General features: G+C 35.5%; 1 long non-coding RNA gene across 1 annotated transcript; it reads right to left on the bottom strand.

Annotated features, from left to right (window-relative positions):
- Positions 1–520: 520 nt before the first annotated feature.
- Positions 521–9,956, bottom strand: LOC145715911 (uncharacterized). The gene is made up of 3 exons (XR_014142568.1): positions 6,289–9,956; positions 4,659–4,788; positions 521–1,677 (listed from the first exon to the last, which is right to left on the bottom strand). It is a non-coding gene; the product is annotated as an uncharacterized LOC145715911 (long non-coding RNA).
- Positions 9,957–9,979: the final 23 nt, after the last annotated feature.

Here is a 9,979-nt window from a genome sequence, read left to right as displayed (position 1 = left end):
AAAAAAAAAAAATAGGGGAGAAATAAATCCAGGCATACTAGCAATAGCATTTAAATGGAGTGAACCTTCAAATAAGAAAAAATAAATTCTCAGATAATATATTGTAGTGGTTACCAAACATGTCTGAACATTTGAACAACCTAAGGAGCTTCATAAAATAATATTTGTGTCCCATGCCCAGAGATTGTGATTTAATTGATCTGAAGTGTGGCCAGGGATCTGGAATTTTTAAAAGAACCCAGCTATGCATACAAATTTGGAAATCATTTCCACATTTTTTTTTTCAAAGTGGTTATGTCAATTAATATTGCCATCAGAAAGGTATGGAGCACTTAAAAAAAAACAAAACAGGAGCACCTGGGTGGCTCAGTCACTAAGCATCTGCCTTCGGCTCAGGTCATGATCCCAGGGTCCTGGGATTGAGCCCCGCATCGGGCTCCCTGCTCGGCGGGAAGCCTGCTTCTCCCTCTCCCTCTCCCCCTGTTTGTGTACCCTCTCTCACTGTGTCTCTCTCTGTCAAAATAAATAAAATCTTTAAAAAAAAAAAACCAGATCTGTTAAAATATAATTCACATACCTATAGTTCATTCATTTAAAGTATACAATTCAATGAGTTGTAGGATACTCACAAAATTCTGCAACAATCACCACAATCTAATTTTATATTTTTATCACCTCAAAAAAAACCCCTATACCTATTAGTAGTCATTTCCAATTTCCCTGCTCTCATTCTCCATTCACCTTCACCTCCCACCCCAAATGTACTTAGCAACCACTAATCTACTTTATCTATCTATAGATCATCTATTGTAGACATTTCATAAAAATGGAATCATGTAATATATAGTCTTTGTATCTGGCTTCTTTCAGTTAGCATGTTTTCAAGGTTAATCCATGTTGTAGCATGTATCAGTACTGCTTTTTTTTTTTTTTAAAGATTTTATTTATTTATTTGACAGAGAGAGAGATAGCGACAGCAGGAACACAAGCAGGGGGAGTGGGAGAGGGAGAAGCAGGCTTCCCACTGAGCGGGGAGCCCAATGCGGGGCTCGATCCCAGGACCCTGGGACCATGACCTGAGCCGAAGGCAGACGCTTAACGACTGAGCCACCCAGGCGCCCCGAGTACTGCTTTTTATTGCTGAATAATATTCTATCTTAAGGATAAACCAAATTTTATTTATCCTTTCATCAGTTGGTGGACATTTGGGTTATTTCCACATTTTGGCTACTGTATTGCTAAATAATTATCCATTGTAAAATTATACCAAATTTTATTCACTCATTCATCAGTCAACAGACATTTGGGTCATTTTCACTTTCTGGCTATTGTGAAAATGAAGTATATAGAACTTCTGCCACCAAAAGTTGTAAACACTTGGTACTACCACTTAGTTTTTGCCCCTCCAGGGGATGTGAAATAATTATCTCACTGTGATTTTAATTTGTATTTACTGATTGCTAATGAGGTTGAGCATTTTTTCATGTCTATTGGTTATCTGTATTTCCTTTTTTTTAACATAGTGATATTAATCCTTTATCAGATGTATCACTTGTAAATACCATCTCCCATTCAGTAGGTTGTCTTCTCATGTTGTTCATGGGTTTCCTTTGGTGTACAAAAGGTTTTTATTTTGATGTAGTCCCAATAGTTTATTTTTGCTTTTGCACCTCTTGCCTGAGAAGACATATCCATAAATATGTTGGTAAGAGTGATGTCCAAGAGATTATTGCCTATCTATTCTTTTAGTTTTATGATTTCAGGCCTCACCTTTAGGTCTTAACCCATTTTGAGTTTATTTTTGTGTATGATGTAAGAAAGTGGTGTAGTTTTCATTCTTTTGCATGTAGCTGTCCAGTTTTTCCAGAACCATTTATTCAAAAGACTCTCTTTTCCCCAATTGGATATTCTTGCTGTCTTTGCTGTAGATTAATTAATGATATATGTATGGGTTTATTTCTGGGATCTCTGTTCCATTGATCTATGTGTCTATTTTGTGCCAGTACATACTGTTTTGTTTACTACAGTTTTGTAGTAGATCTTGAAATCTGAAATTGTTATACCTCCAGCTTTGTTCTTTCTCAAGATTCTGTTGGCTATTCAGGGTCTTTTGTGATTCCATACAAATTTTAGGACTGTTTTAGTATTGTGAAAAATACTATTGGTATTTTGTTAGGTATTGCACTGAATCTGTGGTTTGCTTTGGGTAGTGTGGACATTTTAACAATTATTAATTTTTCCAAGCCATGAGCAGGGAATATCCTTCCATTTGTGTTGTCTTGAATTTCTTACATCAATGTTTTATAGTTCTCAGAGCATAAGTCGTTCACTTCCTTGATTTATTTATTTCCTTTTCCTGAATTGCCTATGTCTTTTACCCAAGTTTTCAAAAAAAGTATTTACCTTTTTCTCAATCTATAAAAGCTTTTATATCCTAGGTATTAATTTTACTGTTGTCAATATGAATTGCAAATATCTTCACCCAATGTCTTTTACTTTCTTCATGTCTTTTAATAAAGAAAACAATTTTCATGCAAATTTATCAATCTATTAATGATCATTTTTAAAAAAGATCTAACCAGAACCTTTAGAAATGTTCTATCTGGTTCTCTTTCATATCAGATCCTTTATGAAAATCTCTTACTTTTTGTCATTTTTGTGATTTCGCTTTTTTCTTTAAACATTTCACCAACATTTTACATTTATATCTAATACCAATATGTGAAATCATTCGCCATGTAATCTGTTGTTTCTTCAGATTATCTATCACTCACCTATGACCTGTTTCCTTGTAGGTTTTATGATCTTTGTGCCCTCCTCTTTTCTTGACCTTAATTTTTGAGAATTCTAAAGCCCTCTTACTTCCCTTTAGAAAGGATGTACATTTTCTTTGGCCAGAAGTCAGAGGGCACCACCTCAAAAAATAAAATAAAATGTGGACTCCTTTTCTTGAGTTGCTTAACTATATTTACTTCTTATTAGTCTATCATTCACTCTTCTTTAATTATGCTTTTCTGTTCCTCCTAAGTTAACACCACCCCAAGCCCTTTCACTTACTACTCCATCTGCCTGGAATACTGTTCCCCCATAGACTGCCTGACTCATACCCTTATATCAGTCAAGACTTCGCTCAAATATTACCTCCTTAGAGAAGTTTTTGAAAATCTTCTATCTAGGGGCCCCTGGGTGGCTCAGTTGGTTAAGCATCTGACTCTTGATTTCAGCTCAGGTCATGATCTCAGGGTTGTGAGACTGAGCCCCACATCAGGCTCCATGCTCAGAAAGGAGTCTGCTTGAGATTCTTTCTCTCCCTCTTCCTCTGTCCCTCCCCCCACCATTCATGCTCTCTCTCTCTCAAAAAAAATTTTAAAAAATAATCTACTTATCTAAAATAGCCCACCCATACTCCCCAGTTAGTTCATTTGCCTATCCTTTACCTTTATTCATATTCATTACTACTTGCAACTGTTATATTTATTAAATAAATGTATATATGTACATATATATGCACACAAATACACATATGTTTTTATTTCCTTGTTTACTTTTATTTCTTCCATGAGAATGTAGCAGAATACCAACCTTATCTAGATCATTTCTCCAATGCCTACTTCAGTCCTTGGCAAAGAATAGGCTCTTGAATGAATGAGTACATTTTAAAGAAGGGAGAAAATGATATAAGTCTAAATTTTCAAAAACTCTAGAAAGGAATGGACTCTCAAGTTTATATAAAAGGGTTGTTGTCACTGGAGAAAAGGAAGAGCCCCTCCTTTGGCAGTGGGAAGGACTATCATAAAAGACCAAAAGGAAGAAGTAGGGATTAGGTGGGATTCCTTAGAGAGATTGTCCTGAAAAGTCCTTGCTTTTCTTTTCAAGTCAGAAGTTTTTTTTCCACATGACCTGGGCTCTGAAAGGCAGTATGCCAATCAATAACTTCATAAAGCCTTCAGAGGAAAGAGTGAATGGGCAAGAGACAGTTTCATTCCAGGGACTTGAAGAGTCCAAAGAATAAAGTGATCATTACGTTGGAAAATCACTTGTTAAAGTTTTAACTGATATAGGCTGTCTCTTGTCTACAGGAAAAAAAACAATAAACTTCTTAGACAATCACACGTTCTTCCTGAGCTCTTTTCCAATAAAAGGTGGTTATGGCACATTCATTCAATGTAAAATACAAAGTTCTTAAAATGTAATATTAAATTACAAAACACAAATAAGAGAATGTATTTGTTGTAATGGATTGTGTTGACCTGACTTGATCTACCCTATTACTATATAAATAATATAAGCTCTTCTCTTGTCAGAAAAACCATACATTTCTGCATCTATTTTTAAAAAATATTTTGAGCTCCTTTGGCAGATCTAAATTGTAACAATGCATAGCCTGTTTTTCTCTGACAATATTCCAAGTGTCTCAGAATTCAAATCTATCTCCTTGATTATCAAGGAAGACAGGAAGGAAGACAGACAGAAGATAGATAATTATACTTGCAGAATGGAGAAGCCATATATGCCCTCTGAAATACTACTATTTCCAGTAATTTAAAACCATTCTTTTCAGAATATTAACAGGCAATTCAGTTAATTACTTAAAAACAATCAGAGAAAGCAGCCATTCCATAGGTAAATCCTTAAATACTAGGGGTACATTTCCTTACCTACTAGTGACACCAAGTTACTATAGTTCTCCAACATCACATCTCTATACAAATCCCTTTGAGCAGAGTCCAGGTATTCCCACTCTTCCTGAGAGAAGTCAATGGCAACATCCCTGAACATCACTGATCTCTGAAACAACAAATATAATACTAGTTGTGGAAATAAAGAAAATATTTTTTCAATGGAAGGGAGATGATGGGGGAGCTCTCCACAAAGGAGGCAACAGAGCAAACAGCAAAAGGCCACTGACATAAATGAGACACTAAAGAAATCAATGCTTCTGACGTGTCAACATTCCTTTTATTCCTGTTGCTGTAGATATTTCCTGTATATAGAACATTTCATTATACAGATAAGTCTGGAACTTAAATAAAGAAGATGCAATGTCCCAATTAAAAGAAAAAGCACACACAGGCAACCTGTACAATACTGTATATTCACTCTTCAATTATGCTTGCAGCTTGTATATCATACATTCTCAATAAATGCAAGTTTCTCTTATTCTCTAAGAAATAAGAAAAATAACTGGGGAAGTTTTTCTGCAAAATCTTATAAAATCTGTACCTTATAAGATTTGTATAAAATTAAAGAATTGATTGAAATCTCAGTTCATCATCGTATCAGAATATATCATACGCATTTTCCTCATCAATAATTTAGTATATATTTTTAATAGGCTGCAAAATAGCTCCATATAATGAATATGTCTGACTTACTAAGTGTGCATATTTGAGCATTTTAGCTTACATAAAAATCTCATAAGCATTTCTCACTTTTGGGAGTTTACAATTTTCAACAACTTTTGCATGTGAATTATGATCTTTCTTGTTACTATTTATCACTTATAAATGTACCTTTCCCTTGTTCTAAGCAACAAAAAGATAAAAAGGATATATCTAAACTTATGCATACAAGATTAACTCATAATGTTGACTCTCAAAATTATCTATATTATTGCTTTATGTTAATTATGGATTCCCAGGGAATATCCCTGATCTCTCTCAGTCTCTAATCATGTTCCTAATCAATCTTAAAAGCTCACAAAACATAAGCTTTTGCCAGGTATGGAGACTGAGTCCAGTCAAAACTAATAATATTGTCTAACCAGGAAACTGAGGTCTAAAGAAAAGTTCAAAGTTTTCTCATGTGTGGTGCGATTTAACAAACTTCTCCATCTTATAAAATCAGGGAATCTGCTTTTGTCATATCAGTGCTCCTAGTCAGAGATGCTCAAAATATTTTTGAATAATTATGTTAGGTTAAATTAGACAAACTGGGGGAAGACTCTTATCACTTATAAGAATGAAATGCTGGGGAGCACATTCTTGAGTGGGATCAGTTAGGAAGGAAATTTCAGAAATAAGGAACGCAAACATACAAATACTCTGTAAAAAAGTGACTAAAGGGGTGCCTGGGTAGCTTAGTCATTAAGTGTCTGCCTCTCGCTCAGGTCATGATCCCAGGGTCCTGGGACTGAGCCCCGCATTGGGCTCCCTGCTCGGCGGGAAGCCTGCTTCTCCCTCTCCCACTCCCCCTGCTTGTGTTCCTGTTCTCGCTGTGTCTCTGTCAAATAGATAAATAAAATCTTAAAAAAAAAAGTGACTAGAGCACAAAAAAACACCAATTTACCTGAGCCATGGTTTTTAGCACTGCAAGAAATGATCAATCCTTCTCTGGGTTCCTAGCTTAGAGAAGCACAGAGCCTGAAAAAGGCAGAGCTGGAGAGAAGAAAACAGAACCATGAGACCATGCTTTTTGCAAAGTTCCAAATAAGTAAGTTAGAATTGTCTTTCTTGCTCTCCTCTTCTGTCTCTTGCTCCCATCACCAAAAGACACTGTGTGGGAGAAACACAGGTGGTGGTTATTACCCTGATCAAACTCAATGCTCTCTATATACAAAAAGATAATATTTACGACAATTTCTCTACCATTTCTGAAATAAAATATATAGATAATATGACACATTTATATACATTATGCCAAAAACAGAGATAATGACCAACTGTTACACAAATTAAAAGGCACAACTAATTAAACACTTATGCTTACAACTATTTACAAAAATTCAGATTTATAAAATGACAATATTTAGGTAAGCATTTTTTTAAGTTCTATTTTTTAAATTTTAATTCCAGTATAACTGTTTAACATACAGTGTTATATTAGTTTCAAATGTACAATATACTGATTAAACAATTCTATATATTACTCTGTGCTCATCATGGTAAGTGTACTCTTAATCCCCTTCACCTACTTCACACATAATCCCACCCACCTCACCTCTAATAACCAACAGTTTGTTCTCTATAGTTAAGAGCCTGTTTCTTGGTTTCTCTCTTTTCTTCTTTGTTTTGTTTCTTAAATTCCACATGAGTGAAATCATACGGTATTTGCCTTTCTCTGACTAATTTCATTTAGCATTATACTCTCTAAATCCATCCATGTTGTTGTAAATGGCAATATTTCATTCCTTCTTAATGGCTGAGTAATATTCCATTTTTTATATATGTACATATACCACCTCTTCTTTATCCACTAATCTATCAATGGACACTTGGGCTGTTTCCATAATTTGGCTATTATTAATAATGCTGCACTAAACCTAGGGGTGCATATATCTTGTCAAATTAGTGTTTTCATATTCTTTGGGTAAATACCAGTAGTGGAATTACTGGATAATATGGTAGTATCTTGGCTATTGTAAATAATGCTGCTATAAATATAGGAGTACATGTATCCCTTTAAATTAGTGTTTTGGTATTCTTTGGGTAAATACCCAGTTTTGCGATTGCTGGATCGTAGGGTAGTTTTTTTTTAATTAACATATAATGTATTATTTGTTTCAGGGGTATAGGTCTGTGATTCATCAGTCTTACAGAACACCCAGCGCTCACCACAACACATACCCTCCCCAATGTTCTTTACTCAGCCACCCCATCCCCCACCCCCCTCCCCTCCAGCAACCCTCAGTTTGTTTCCTAAGATTAAGAGTCTGGATTGTAGGGTAGTTCTATTTGTAACTTTTTAAGGAACCTCCATACTGTTTTCCAGAGTGGCTGCACCAGTTTGCATTCCCACCAACGGTGCACGAGGGTACCTTTTTCTCCACATCCTCGCTGTTTTTGATTTTAGCCATTCTGACAGGTGTGAGGTGATATCTCAGTGTGGTTTTGATTTGCATTTCCCTGATGATGAGCATCTCTTCATGTGTCTGTTCACCATCTGTAAGTCTTCTTTGGAGAAATGTCTGTTCATGTCTTATGACCATTTTTTAATCAGACTATTCAGTTTTTCTGCTGGATTAAGTTTAAGTTCTTCATACATTTTGGATACTAACCCTTTATCAGATATGTCATTTGCAAATATCTTCTCACATTCAGTAGACTGTCTTTTAGTTTTGGTAAGTGTTTCCCTGGCTATACAGAAGCTTTTTATTTTGAAGTAATCTCAATATTTTATTTTGGCTTTTGTTTCCCGTCTCAGGAAACATTTAAAAGTGTGTTGCTATGGCTGATGTCAGAGTAATTATTGTCTGTGCTCTCTTCTATGATTTTTATGGTTTCAGGTCTCACATTTAGGTTCTTAACTGATTTTTAAATTTTTGTGTATGATGTAAGACAGTGGTCCAGTTTCATTCTTTTGTATGCAGCTGTCCAATTTTCCAAGCACCATTTGTTGAAGAGACTTTTTCCATTGCATATTCTTGCCTCCTTTGTCAAGACTAATTGACCATATAATCATGGGTTTATACCTGGGCCCTCTATTCAGTTCCACTGATATGTCTGTTTTTCTGCCGGTATCACACTATGTAGATTACTACAGCTTTGTAGTATATATTGAAATCCAGAATTGTGATACCTCCATCTTTGTTCTTCTTTCTCAAGATTGCTTTGGCTAATGGAGGTCTTTTGTGGTTCCTTATAAATCTGAGGATTTATAATCTAGCTTATAATTTATAATCTAGTTCTGTGAAAAATGCTGTTGGTATTCTGATAGGGATTACATTAAATCTGTAGATTGGGGATGTTGGGTGGCTGGGTGGCCCAGTCGGGTGGGTGGCTCAGTCGGTTGAGTGGTTGAGTCGGTTGAGTCGGTTGACTCTTGATTTCGGCTCAGGTCATGATCTAAAGTCCTGGGTGGAGCCCCAAATCAGGCTCCATGCTCAGTGGGGAGTTGTTTGAGGATTCTCCCTCTCCCTCTGCCCCCCTCCAGCTTGTGTACTCTCTCAAATAAATAAATAAATCTTTTTAAAAAATCTGTAGATTGCTCTGGACAGTATGGACACCTTAACAATATTTGTGCTTCCAATTCATGAGCATGGAATATCTTTCCATCTGTGTTGTCTTCAATTTCTTTCATCAATTTTAAGTTTTCAGGGTACAGATCTGTCACCTCCTTGGTGAAGGTTTTTCCTAGATATTTTATTCATTTTGGTGCAACTGTAAATGGGACTGTTTTCTTCCCTTTCTGCTGCTTCATTATTAGTGTACAGAAATGCAACAGATTTCTGTATATTGATTTTGTATCCTGTGACTTTACTAAACTCATTTATCAGTTCTAGTAATTTTTTGGTGGAGTCTTCCAGGTTTTCTATATATACCATGTCATCTGTAAATAGTGAAAGTTTTACTTCTTCCTTGCCAATTTGGATGTCTTTTATTTCTTTTTGTTGTCTGATTGCTGTGGCTAGGACTTCCAGTACTATGTTGAATGAAAGTGATGAGAGCGAACATCCTTATCTTATTCCTGATCTCACGGGAAAAGCTCCCAGTTTTTGCCATTGAGTATGATGTTAGGTGTGGGTTTTTCACGTTTGGCCTTTATTACGTTAAGTATTATTCCCTCTAACCCTACTTTGTTGAGGGTTTTTAACATGAACGGGTGTTGTATTTTGTCAGATGCTTTTTCTGTGTCTATTGAAATGATTATATGGTGTTCATCCTTGGTCTTATTGATGTGATGTATAACACTGATTAATTTGTGAATATTGAACAACCCTTGAATCCCAGGAATAAATCCCACTTGATCATGGTGAATGATTTTTCTAATGTATTGTTGGATCCAGTTTGCTAGTATTTTGTTGAATTTTACATCTATGTTCAATAGAAATATTAGCCTGTAGTTCTCTTTTTTTTTTTAATGGTGTCTTTATCTGGTTTTGGTATCAGGGTAATGCTGGCCTCATAGAATGAATTTGGAAGTTTTCCTTCCTCTTCTGTGTTTTGGGGTAGTTTAAGAAGAACAGGTATTAACTCTTCTTTAAATGTTTGGTAGAATTTACCTGTGAAGCCATCTGGTCCTGGACTTTTGTTTGTTGGGA

The sequence above is a fragment of the Leptonychotes weddellii genome, unplaced genomic scaffold, assembly GCF_054177405.1.
Source record: "Leptonychotes weddellii isolate Sample4059 unplaced genomic scaffold, ASM5417740v2 HiC_scaffold_6689, whole genome shotgun sequence".
Taxonomy (NCBI): domain Eukaryota; kingdom Metazoa; phylum Chordata; class Mammalia; order Carnivora; family Phocidae; genus Leptonychotes; species Leptonychotes weddellii.
This window is presented reverse-complemented; position numbering and strand designations above follow the sequence as displayed.